Raw genomic sequence first — 13,167 nt, forward strand, 5'->3', positions numbered from 1 at the left:
ATTATTGTGATAAATGCCCATGAAGATTAAAGAGAGAGGACTCATGAGTGAAGAAAAGAGCCTTTAAAACATAATGCAGGCCTGTCACCTATGAAAGAAGAGAAGGGAAAGAGGAGGATGAGTTTGGAAGAGCTAGCGCTGTAGAATGGTTTTGACGAAGTCGATGGGAGACCTTAGGAATGGTTTGTCATTAAAGGAGTGCCACGTTGGGCTGAAATGTTCCATCTGTAGCACCCCGGATACACTTAGCCATTGTCTTGCAGCAGCCTCGAGGAAATGAAGCCTCAGACTGAGTTCCATGGAGATTTTGAACTTGCGCTGGTAGGGGGCTGTGAATATTTCTGAAATGGTAGATCCTCTTGAAGGGAGATCTGTATGATACACACCCACGGACAGACAATGAAATTTAAAAAATTCCCACAAAATCCAATGATTGAAATATATATTATATTCTTTTTATAAGCTATAGAGAGGGGATTAGTTCAAAAAGACAAAGCAAAAAGGAAAAGCGACATTAAAAATTGACTGGAAAATTTGACAGGAGAGAAGCAAATAAAAAGGAGAGAAACAAAAAGATAAATTTATAGAATTTTAAACTGGATGAAATAATAAACATAGTCTAAAATATTTAATACTTGAAAGAGGAACTTGAAAAATGGAAAAATTAAGATCACACTGCTATTTACTTATTTATTTATTATACCATTCATGTTAAAAAGGAAATGATATGAAATACAGATGTTATTTTATAGAGTTTGAAATAGATGATATAAAACATTCTAGGTTTTTAGTTCTAAGTAGTCATTTCGAACCCTTGTATATGTGCTTTTTTTATGTTCTGTGTATCAAGAATTATGTCAGATAAACAAATACTTGTACAGTTCTTAATAACAGAAGAATACAACTAACTTTGAAAATTAGTGAGATGTAAAGAACATATTGAATAGAAATAACAAAGAATTGCTAAAGTAAAAAAAAAGATTCAGGCTACTTTATATAAAATTTTTTGGGGCCAGGAGCGGTGGCTTATGCCTGTAATCCCAGCACTTTGAGAGGCCGAGGTGGGCGGATCACGAGGTCAGGAATTCAAGACCAGACTGGCCAACATGGTGAAATCCTGTCTCCACTAAAAAACACAAAAAATCATCTGGGCATGGTGGCTCATGCCTGTAATTCCAGCTACTTGGGAGGCTGAGGTAGGAGAATTGCGTGAACTGGATCTGGGAGGCAGAGGCTTCAGTGAGCTGAGATCGTGCCACTGCACTCCAGCCTGGGCTACAGAGCGAGACTCCATCTCAAAAAGAAAATTTTTTTGGAAACAAGTCTTGTATCGCTATAAAACTATTAGATCTAAAGAAATTTTTCCACAATAAGCTAGAATATGGCACAGCCATTGGGTGTGCATGATAGGGTAATGGAAAGGAGGATTCAAAACATGACATGATATCCTTTTTCAGTAATGACAGCATATCTTCCATTGACCTATCCTCCCATAAATAATAACTGTAAACAATGGCAAAAATGAACAAACAACCCTTTGAATGCACTGGGGAGCAGTGAAGGACAGGCAGAAACTGGCGTGGGTTCCACATTGCAAACTCCCGGCATACATTATTATCCTCAATTATAATTTAGAGGATGTCCTATTTTATCTGAATTGGTAGCAGCAAAAATGGCAGTGAGATCTCTGATAATGATGACTGGATAGATGGTAATTATGATAAAATCTCTATGACAGATTTTATCCCTGAGAGAGAGTTTGTTGAAATCCAGTCTACGAATATCGTCTTAGCTCACCGTAGTGGACAGGGCAAAACCTGTAGCACTCACTATAAATTTCTGAAGCTTGAACTGCTTTTAAATGATATCTTTTCCCATCTCCCATCACAGATAATGACACTTTCCTCTCAGTTTGGAAGAGTGATGCGATGGAATTCCAACAGCAACAGCAGCTACAGATGCTGCAAGGCAGCATCTTGGAGGACTGGTCAGGCCTGAACTGTGTAATCCTCATGGAGGACCCGCAAACATGATCCATAAACAGGCCAGCTATGTGGACAATGTAATTGCATCCTGGCTACTTGAATTATTTAGGAAATGTTTATTGTAATGTATAAGACTTCCCAAGACTCTGCAGTGGAACATTTAGAACACCACAATTTGGAGACAAAGATTAACATGGCCTGCTTACTCACAATCTTCAAGGCCTATAATATAAGGTTCAATTACAGTAAATTATTTGCTGAGGCTCTTAAAATTTCTCATTAATTTTGTGTAAACTCTAAGTAGAATTCCCAAATATCAAAATTCGAATATTAACATTCACATACAGCCTCTAAATGGAGTTGTCTTGGTCAACAATAGAGGAAAAATATTTTAAAAGTAATGTTATTCTCTTTCACGCTGCATATTTCTTAAGAATGTGCAGAAGTATTTTTGAAAATCTACATTGCCAGTTTAATCTGGAGATAAGAGATTAGCTAATGATATCATGGGAGTGAAACTTGAAAGTCTCATTTTTGAATGTCAGAACAAGGATGGCACGAGGAAAGAGAGGCAGGACCTGGAGAACACTGGTAGGTATAGCAATGGTACTAGGGTGGCAGTCATGGGTCAGGAATATATTGAAATGCCAGTTGATAAAAAAGTATTTTATCCCACGTTGGGAGTCCTAGGTCGGTGGATCACTTGAGGCCAAAAGTTTAGGATGTGACAAAATCCCGTCTCTACTAAAAATACCAAAATTAGCCAGGCATAGTGGCACATGCCTGTAATTCCAGCTACTTGGGAGACTGAGGCACAAGAATTGCTCGAACTGGAGAGGTAGAGGTTGCAGTGAGCAAAGATTGTGCCCCTGCACTCCAGCTCAGGGGACAGCGAGACTCTGTCTCAAAAAAATATATATATTAAATTCAGAGAGTGTGAATTACAAGGACAAAGTCTACAGAGCAGAGGGCTGATTCTAAAACGAAGCTCAACTGCTCAACTTCCCAAATGATAACTTAATGAAAAAATAAATAAAGAAAATTCAGAGCTGGAAGTAAATGGGGACATAAAGTAAAAAACACTAAAATACACCAAAAAAGGTCATGCAAACAGAAAATTGAAAGTATTATCAACATTTGAGAGAATTGAAACTATGAATAAAATGGATCCCAGGTAAAACTCCAAAGATGAAATAGAATTTCCAGTCTCTTGATAACCACATACAGCAGCTAAGGGAAGATTTTTCTATGTTTGTTTTGTAGAGTTTCCATATCTTGGGGAAAATGCCACTTTCTGTTTCTTGATGATGTGATGTGTGACTTCTGAGAGTATGATGTTATGAATTGCATAAATTCTTGATTATGCCAACTTTATTAGCTGTGATTCTTTGAATTCTGAAGACCAAATACAGACATTAAAATAAAATCATAAATATAAAGATAGATTCAAGATCAAAACTCTGTCATTTCTAAATAAGCCTCTTGTTTTCTTCCTTCTCAATGCAATCTTCTATTATTTAATAGCATAGATCTAAAGTTTCCATACTGGTGATTATTTTAAGAAATATTAGTGATATTGCTAGTAACTAGTATATTTAAAATTTAAAATATTAATGTAGAAAAAAATAGAAATGATGAATAAAAATTGAATAAACTGTGGGAAAATAAGAATGACTTAAAAATTACCAAAAGTATCATCGCAACTAATGTAGTTTTTAAAAACATAAAAACAAAATGATCATATGAGTAGGATATTATCTTAAAACGCTGTTCCACATTCATTTTTGGTAGATGATGGAAAAATCTGAAGATTATGTTTCCGTGAGACTAACATTTCAGTTCATTTGAAAGTACTTTCATTTTTTTTAAATAGAAAAACCAGATTGTTACGAAAGAAAAAAGACTAGCGCACTCATTCAATGAGACGATACCTTTCCAGCCACAATTGTTCACTGATAATTGACTGTTTTGTTGAGGCATTTGTCCCCTCTTTTACCCCTATTCCCATTCTGAGAATGCCATTCCATTCCTTAGTCAGTAAGAACACTGCAATGTTCTTAAATTTAAACCCAAATGGTTTTTATTGTTTGTTTGTGTGTCAAAAGCAAACGTGTTTTCCTGACTTATCTAGCTATTCATTTGTTTTTCTTTAAATTTCTGGATACTATCAAACTTTGAATGCATACAAATCTATGCTTTTACTATGGAATTAGAAAAAAAATCCATCTAGTATCTTGGAATGGCTGAAGTTTTAACCAAGAGTTGTAACATTTTTAAAAATAAAACTCTGCCTGCCAGACAGTTTCACATTTGGGAACTCGGCTTTGCTTCACATACCCTGGCACATAAAATAAAGTTTCCACATTCTCAGAAACCTAATGGTAATTCCACATTGCTCTTTCCCTCTGGGGGTTCACAGCATTTGTATCAGATTGCAACCTCTCTAGAAGCTCATGTTTATTTAAAAATCTTTCCCCACCTTGAGCTTTATTTGTATTTCTCATTCCATATTATTTTTCATGAGCTCATTAGTTTTCAGGGAAAAGAATTTCTTATACTAGTATTTAATTTTAACAATCACTGATATGAAATTCTGCAAGCGAACTTCATGGCCGAGGATTTACAAAGACATAGAAAAATGAAGGAATTAATGTAGAACATCAAATCTCAATTGAAAAACTCTCCATCCCACAACATCATAATTTAATTTTAGTCTTGTTTTGATAAGAACATTTCTACGTACGAAAATACATAAATGAGAGGAAAAGAACTCTAGAACTCAAATTATTTATAGATTAAAGGCTGAATAATTTTTCTTAAATGTGAAGTAAGGATATTGCATTGGGCCATTCTTGTGTTGCTATAAAGAAATATCTGAGACCAGGCAATTTATAAGAAAAGAAGTTTAATTGGCTCACAGTTCTGCAGGCTGTACAGGAAGCACGGTGCCAACATCTCTTTCTGGGGAGGTGTCAGGGAACTTTTACTCAAGGCACAAAGCAAAGCAGGAGCACACACTTCACATAGCAGAAACAGGAGCAAGAGAGAGAGTGGGGAGGAGATGCCACACACTTTTAAATGACCAGATCTTATGAGAGTTCAGAGTGAGAGCTCACTTATCACCAAGGGGATGGCTCAAGCCATTTACGAGGGATTCACTCCACAATCTAAACACCTCTCACCAGGCCTCACCTCCAACAACGGGGATTATATTTTAACATGAGATTTGGGTAAGGACAAATATCCAAACTATATGATTCCACTCCTGCCCCACCAGATCTCATGTTCTTCTCACACTGAAAAAATACAATCATGCCTTCCCAATAATTCTCCAAAATCTTAACTTATTCCAGCATTGACTCAAAAGTCTAAAGTTCAAAGTCTCATCAGAGACAAGGCAAGTCCCTTCCACCTATGAGCCTGTAAAATAATTTAAAAAAGGTTAGTCACTTCCAATATACAATGGAGGTATATGCATTGGATAAACATTCCCATTTCAAAAAGGAGAAATCATCCAAAAGAAAGGAACTACAGTCTCCATGCAAGTCTGGAACCCAGTAGGGTAGTCATTAAACATTCTTAACATTCCAAAGCAATCTCCTTTGACTACACGTTCAACATCCAGGATACACTGATGTGAGTGGTAGAATCCCAATGCCTTGGACAGCTCTCCCTCTGTGTCTTTGCAGGGGAAAGCTCCCATGTCTGCTCTGAGATTGTTGAATGCCTGCAGGTTTTCCAGGCTCAGGGTGCAAGTTGCTAGTGGATCTACCGTTCTTGGGTCTGCAGGATGGTGGCCCCCTCCCCAAAGCTCCACTAGTCAGTTTGCCAGTGGGCATTCTGTGTGGGGCCTCCAACCCCATACTTTCCCTCCACAATGACCTACCAGAAGTTCTCTGTGAGGGTTCCACCCCATGACAGACTTCTGCCTGAGCCCCCAGGCTTTTTCACAGATCCTCTGAAGTCTAGATGGAGGTTGCCAAGTCTTCAGTCTTGCATTCTATTTGCCTTTAGGCTTAACATAATTTTGAAACTGCCGAAGCTGATGGCTTATGATTTCTGGAGTGGCAGCCTGTTCTGTACCTGGGGCCCTTTGAGCCATGGCTGGAACTGGAATGGTGGGGATGCAGGGAGCAGTGTCTCAAGGCTGCATAGGGTAGTGAGGCCCTGGACCTGGCTTACAGAACCATTCTATCCTCCTAAGCCACAGACCTTGTGGTAGGAAGGGTTGCCTCTTAGATCTCTGAAATGCCTTTGAGGTTTTCTCCCCGTTGTCTTGGATGTTAGCACTTGGTTCCCTTTTAGTTACAAAAATATATCTAGCAAGGGCTTGTTCCACAGCCTACTTATTTTCATCTCCTGAAAAAGCTGTTCCTTTTTCTGCCACATATCTGGGATGCAGATTTTCCCAACTTTTATGCTCTACTTCCTGTTTAAATATAAATTCCAACTTTATTTTTATTTATTTATGTATTTATTTATTTTTGATAATGGGGTCTTGCTCTGTCACCGGGCTGGAGTACAGTGGTGCTATCTTGGCTCACTGCAACCTCTGCCTCCCTGGTTTAAGTAATTCTCCTGCCTCAGCCTCGTGAGTAGCTGGGACTACAGGCACATGCCACCATGCCCAGCTAATTTTTGTATTTTTATTAGAGACAGGGTTTCACTATGTTGGCCAGGATGGTCTCAATCTGTTGGCCAGGATGGTCTCAATCTCTTGACCTCATGATCTGCCTGCCTTGGCTTCCCAAAGTGTTGGGATTACAGGCGTGAGCCACCACACCTGGCCATAAATTCTAACTTTAAGTCATTTCTTTGCTCCTGAACTGGGCATAGTCTGTTAGAAGCAACCAGATCACGTCTTGAACACTTTGCTAGTTACAGATTTCCTCTGCCAGATTCCTTAGGCTGTCGCTTTTCAGTTAAACTTCCACAGATGCCTAGGGCATGGATAGAATACAGCCAAACTCTTTGATAAGGAGTAACATATGTGACCTTTGCTCCAGTTCCTAATAAATGCCTCATACTCATTTGAGACTTTGGTGGCCTTGACTTCACTGCCTGTATTACTATCAGCATTTTGGTCACAACCATTCAACCAGTCTCTACGAAGCTTGAAACTTTCTCTCATCTTCCTGTCTTCCTCTGAGCCCTCCAAATTCTTCCAACCTCTGCCTATTACACAGTTTCACAGGGTAATATTGTTTTTTCCATATTTATAAATAAAAATGTTTCCACATTTTTGGGTATAATTATAACAATACCCAACACCTGGTTCCCACTTTCTGTTAGGCATTCTTGTGTTGCTATGAGGAAATATCTAAGATTGGATAATTTATAAGAAAAGATGTTTAAGAGGCTCATGGTTCTATAGGCTGTACTGGAAGCATAGTGGTGGCATCTGTTTCTGGGGAGGCCTCAGGAAGATTTTACTCACAACAGAAGGCAAAGCAGGAGCGGACAGTTCACATGACAAAAACAGGATCAAATAAGAGCTGGTGGATGGTGGGGAACACATTTTTAAATGACCAGATTTCATGTGAACTCAGACCAAAAGCTCACTTATCACCTAGGGTATGGCTCAAGTCATTCGTGAGTGATCTGCCCCCCTGATCCAGATACCTTCCACCAGGCCTCACCTCCAACACTGGGGATTACATTTCAACACGAGATTTGGATGGAGACAAATATGCAAACTATATCAGATTTTTAAGATTTAAAAAGAGTGGCCACATGCAATGGCTTATATCTGTAATCCCAGTGTTTCAGAGTGCTGAGGCAGGAGGATCATTTGAGCCCAGGAGTTTGAGACCAGCCTGGGCAACATAGTGAGATCCTGTCTCTGCCAAGAACTAAAACATTGCTTTGGCCTGGTGGTGAGTGCTTGTGTTTCTGTCTACATGGGAGGCTGAGGTGGAAGGATTGCTTGGACCCAGGAGTTCAAGGTTACTGTGACCTATGATCATTCCATTCCATTCCAGTCTGGGTGACAGAGTGGGACCTATCTCTGAAAATAATAATAATAATTGTTATTATTTAAATTTGGCTAAAATATGTGAGGATGAGAGGATGAGTAATTTGGTCTAAGTTATCTGCCTCCATTGCTAAGCCATTGGAAAACTGCACTGCAAAACTTTTTCTGTACAATCTAATCATAGCCAGTAATTACATCCAATCAAATTTTATGTATAGCAACCACAACTAGGTTAAGTGGAAATATATTTTTAATACATGCTTTTTGATGATGATAATGGTGAAGGGTTGAAAAAGTAACTAAACTAAACTGATTTATATTTTAACAAGCACAGTTTTGTCTAGGTAAAATTGATGTGGATAATTAGAATATTTCACAATGAAGTCTATTATAGATTCCAAAATATACTTTCACATAGGATAAATAAATTGAATCCTTTCATTTTCTTCTGGAAATGCATTATATATAGAAAAGAAGGGGGGAAGGTAATTAAAGGAAAATCTCCCTGATTCTGATAGCCTTTAAGTATCAAAGTAAACAGAAATAACCTATTCCAACTGCTGTTTCCATTGACAAAATAGTCGCCTATAAATTTAAAAAAAAATTAGTAGCAAAAATATAGTGCAAAGAATCATAGAAATTGGACAAAACTTTTTTTTTTCTCTAAGCTTAAGTCTTCTAGACAATTTATATGATAGTAGACTGCACTGGCTTCTTTATGCAGTCTTTTATTTATTTGGTTATATATACCTTGTCACTCTACTCCTCTATCAGGAAAGGTTGTTGCTAATGTGCACAATATTTTTATAGCCTGTCTGAAAGTATCAAAATCAGCACTAATAAACCCAGTATAAAATATTGCAGTTTAGTTAAGTAGTATTGCCTGAACCACTGCAATATGAATCAAAATAGGTGCATTTTAACTTATTTTTTCCAGGTACACTGCTGAAAAGATTTGTGGGTAATGACTGTTTTGAGTATCATTTTCTTTTCACATTTTGTCGTTGATAATGTTGTTGGTGTTTTACATGTAGTTACGAGTTTCAATAGACTTCTGTCTGAACTACAAAGGTGGATTTTAAAATAGTATGTACATTAATATGAGACATGTATAGTATAAACATAGTTTAATTTCTCATATTAATAGGTAAAATGTATCAAAGATGGCTAGCTAAAAATGCAGTTGTAGAAATCAGTCCAAAGTTCTCAAATGGAGAGTCTCAGTTTAACCAGGGATACCTGGGGATTGAAGTTAAAGTGTTCTCCTTTTCCACCTACTATTTGAATATTCCCCTTACTGAGAAACATCAGCTGATCAGAGAAAACAAGCTGGGTTCTTTCCTTTTCTTTCTTTCTTTTTTTTTTTTTTTTTTTTTTTGAGGTAGGGTTTCATCCCCATCACCCAGGCTGGAATGCAGTGGCACGATCTAGGCTCACTACTACAACCTCCACCTCCCAGACTCAAGGGATTCTCTCACCCCTGCCCCCAGAGTATCTGGGAATAAAAGGCACACACTACCACTACTGGCTAATTTTTATATTTTTAGTAGAAACACGGTTTCACCATGTTAGCCAGGCTGGTCTCAAACTCCTGACCTCAAATGATCCTCCTGCCACCACACCTGGCCCGGGCTGGGTTATTTTTTATATGTAATAAAATCTCTCTGCCCAGTTTAAAGAAAGACTAAGGAGTATGTCTTTTGATGAATAATAAGTTCTCCTCTGAAGAACTGAACATAATGAAAGCACAAGTGCCTGTTTTCTCAGTAGGAAAAAATTAGAGAAAGAGATTTTCTTTGCCAAATGTAGTAGTCATGATAGGCTGTTATACGTATGAAAGCTTTCTGAAACTCCACTGTCTGTATTATGGTAAAAGTATAAACTTTTATGTCTCAGCAATACACCATTAAAGCTATGAGAATCAGAAGACATGTATTAGAATAGAATATTCACATCTGATTGATGAAACAAATGTTCCTAGTACACAGATTGCTCCAACCACTCCATTGTATACAATTTCCTTGTGATTTAGGTATCAGACTACTTTTGGCTTGCTGTTTTTCATGAGATTTAATTTTATGGCATTTGATACCTACATAGTAGTCATTGCCATATTCCACAACTAGCTCAAAGGAGAACACTTTATAAACATTTATATATGTTGCAAACTACCCATCCTCATATTGAAAAATCTTTAAAAATTAATTTTCTTTCTATCACCCACCATCCATCCTATGATAGACCCTGTGGATTTTCTATAAGGAGATGAGAGAATCAAACCTAAAAATGCAATATTCCCTGACAATTAAAAAATGATCATATTGATGGTAATCTATTCATGTGAGGATTCATCTTTGGTCTTAATTCTGCAGACTAAAGAGAAAAGCTTATGGAGAGTTGTCTCCATATTATATCCTTACTATAAAATAAAGAAGCCAATAATTGGTTGTCCAGTTTTTAGTGAAGTCTTTCTACATTATTATTAACAATGGTGTCTCATATACAATAGGGTTCATACATAAATTAATATGTTGTAAAAGAACAGTATATTTCTTTTCCAGAATCAGACTGAGACATAGAATGGCCTTTTTCTCTACAGAACAGAATGATGGGTAGAATATTCCTGGAAGAACCATGAATGTCTTGAGCTCAACCTGATCCCTATTGAACAGTGTCAAATATGACTTGGTATGTTCCATATGAACTACACAATTGTATACCCTGCGTCATATGCCTTTATATCTTTATCTACAAATTCTAGGGTGTTTTCTTAAAGTTTTATTAGTATGTTGAGTACACTTATCTAACAGATATTACCATTTGCCTTCAGAAACACCTCAGGATTTGAATATCATTTAAATTCTGAAAAAAGGAAACAAGAAAAATTACCTTTCTTTCTGTCTTTCATTTAAAAGGACATTTGCCATTTAAAAGAGAGAATTAGATCCCCGTGATCACCCTCGTGGGTGCCAGAAGACAGGGGCCATGCTCTTTGTGGGGGTGGGGTGTGGACAGATTGTGTTGCAAAGGCTGGGGTCAGGGAAAACAGGAGGCAGTGGTTCTGGGCTACTCAGCCTGTTCCCAGGACATGTCCCACCAGCAGAGGTACAATAAGAACGGTGGCCTTGTGGCCTTTCATTACCCCAGTGGATCCTATAAAACACCTTGCCAGTCTCTTGTCTATTTACCTGGCTTCTTTTGATATCCAGGTGAAAGAACTGGAGAAGAGTGCCTCAGGCCAGGTGTTTGAGCTGATTCTCAGCCCTCAGTCAAAAGAATCAATTCCATAATCCCCCTTTCCCCCTCCACAGAAGGAGGATCATTTCCCTGGGGGAAACTCAGAAGTTATGAGAAGCTATAGAAGAAAGACACAAGTCCTACTAAGCTGAGGTCTTGAAGCAGCTTTCTGAGGATGGAGAGAGAAGTGGTTTAGAAAGCAATAGAAGAGAATAATAAATTCAGTAAAATGGCAAACAGAACCTGACCCACCTAATGGAAGCTAACAAAGAGAACAGAGAGGCACAAATGGCTGTCAAACTGGAGTGTTTGCCAGAGAAGGACAAGCACATTGAACAAGGGCAGAAGAACAAAGAATCCAGATGCCTTGCTGATGAGACTGACGCTGACTAATTGGTTCTGAGAACTGACTTTCATCCTCTCACCTTCCTAAATACCCAAACTGTTCTGCCCAGTGTCATTTTATTCTTTCCCTTCTGACAAATCCTCTAGAAGCTAAGGTACAGCTGTATAGGTAAACCCATATTGTAAGATGTTGTTTTAGGGGATAAAGGGGAGAAAGTGAAAGTGCTGTTCTTTCTAAAGTAGATATTTTTCTTGTTGCATCTTTTTTATTTTGGTACACTTGGTGTGCTGGGCTAATGGCAAGTACTGTATTGGCTCCGTGAAAACATATTGTGAAGAGTGTGTAGCGGCTTCTTTTGAACTGTTAAAAACTGAATATATGTTCACTTTTCAATCCCAATTGTGTCCCAATCTTACCAGAGGTTTAAACAGTTAAGCGTCTTATGAGATACTTAAATGGTTAATAAAACTTCACAGTGAAATTGGTGGCAGTGACTTCAAAACAATAAAAAGAGAGCCTGGGTGTGGTAGTTCATACCTGTAATTCCAGCGCTTTGGGAAGCTGAGGCAGGAGGATCATTTGAGGTCAGGAGTTTGAGACCAGCTTAACCAACATGGTGAAACCCCATCCCTACTAAAAATATAGGGCCAGGTGCGGTGGCTCATGCCTGCAATCTCAGCACTTTGAGAGTCCAAGAGGCAGGCGGATCATGAGGTCAGGGGTTTGAGACCAGCCTGGCCAACATAGTGAAATCCCGTCACTACTAAAGATATGAAAAATTAGCTGGGCATGGTGGCATGCACCTATAATCCCAGCTACTCAGAAGGCTGAGGCAGGAGAATTGCTTGAATCTGGGAGTGGAGGTTGCAGTGAGTTGAGATTACGCCACTGCTCCAGTCTGGGTGACAGGGTGACACTCCATCTAAAACAAAAAACACAACACAACAAAACAACAACAGCAACAATAGCAACAAACAAAAATTAGCGGACTGTGGGGACAGATACCTGTAGTCCCAGCTAGTCAGGAGGCTGAGGCAGGAAAATTGCCTGAACCTTGGAGCCGGAGGTCGTAGTGAGACAAGATCACTCCATTGTACTGCAACCTGGGCCGCAGAACAAGACTTCATCTCAAAAAAAAAAAAAAAAAAAAAAAAGAGAGAGAGAGAGTTATATGAAAGTTTTTATACTAGACTTGTGATTCCTTTGGCCCTTATTCCAGACAAATTTAATCCTCATAACAGATGACAGAAGAATCTTCTTTGAGGCTTTGACCAGTCCATAGATGCATAAGTTGTACCCATGCCCAGAGAATCTCCTGTCTTCTTGTAAGTGTCATAAACATATAAATTAATGAAAAAATAGTGATTGTTAGTCTGAGGGAAGCCCTAATAAGAAAGATGGAGACCAAAATAAACAACAGAAAAACTTAAAAAGGAAACTGGAGAAAAAAGATACTCTAGTAATTAAAAATTCAAGTAATTTATTATTAATGTACAAGTAATTTATTATTAATGTACTAAGAATTGTTAATTATATGTAGGTGCTCAGAAATTTTAGAAAATATGCATTTGAAATATTAGAGAGTAAAATCTAGAAAGTATCTTGAAAAGTTGAAAAATAAAAGA

The 13,167-nt window shown here is 38.0% G+C and overlaps 1 pseudogene; it reads left to right on the forward strand.

The window, feature by feature from the left end:
- The first annotated feature begins 2,491 nt into the window (after positions 1–2,491).
- On the forward strand, positions 2,492–11,589 carry LOC105710715 (stathmin-like; annotated as a pseudogene).
- The last annotated feature ends 1,578 nt before the right edge of the window (positions 11,590–13,167 follow it).

Source organism: Aotus nancymaae, unplaced genomic scaffold, assembly GCF_030222135.1.
Source record: "Aotus nancymaae isolate 86718 unplaced genomic scaffold, 86718_ANA_hifiasm-v0.15.2.pri h1tg000033l, whole genome shotgun sequence".
In the NCBI taxonomy this organism is placed as follows: Eukaryota; Metazoa; Chordata; class Mammalia; order Primates; family Aotidae; genus Aotus; species Aotus nancymaae.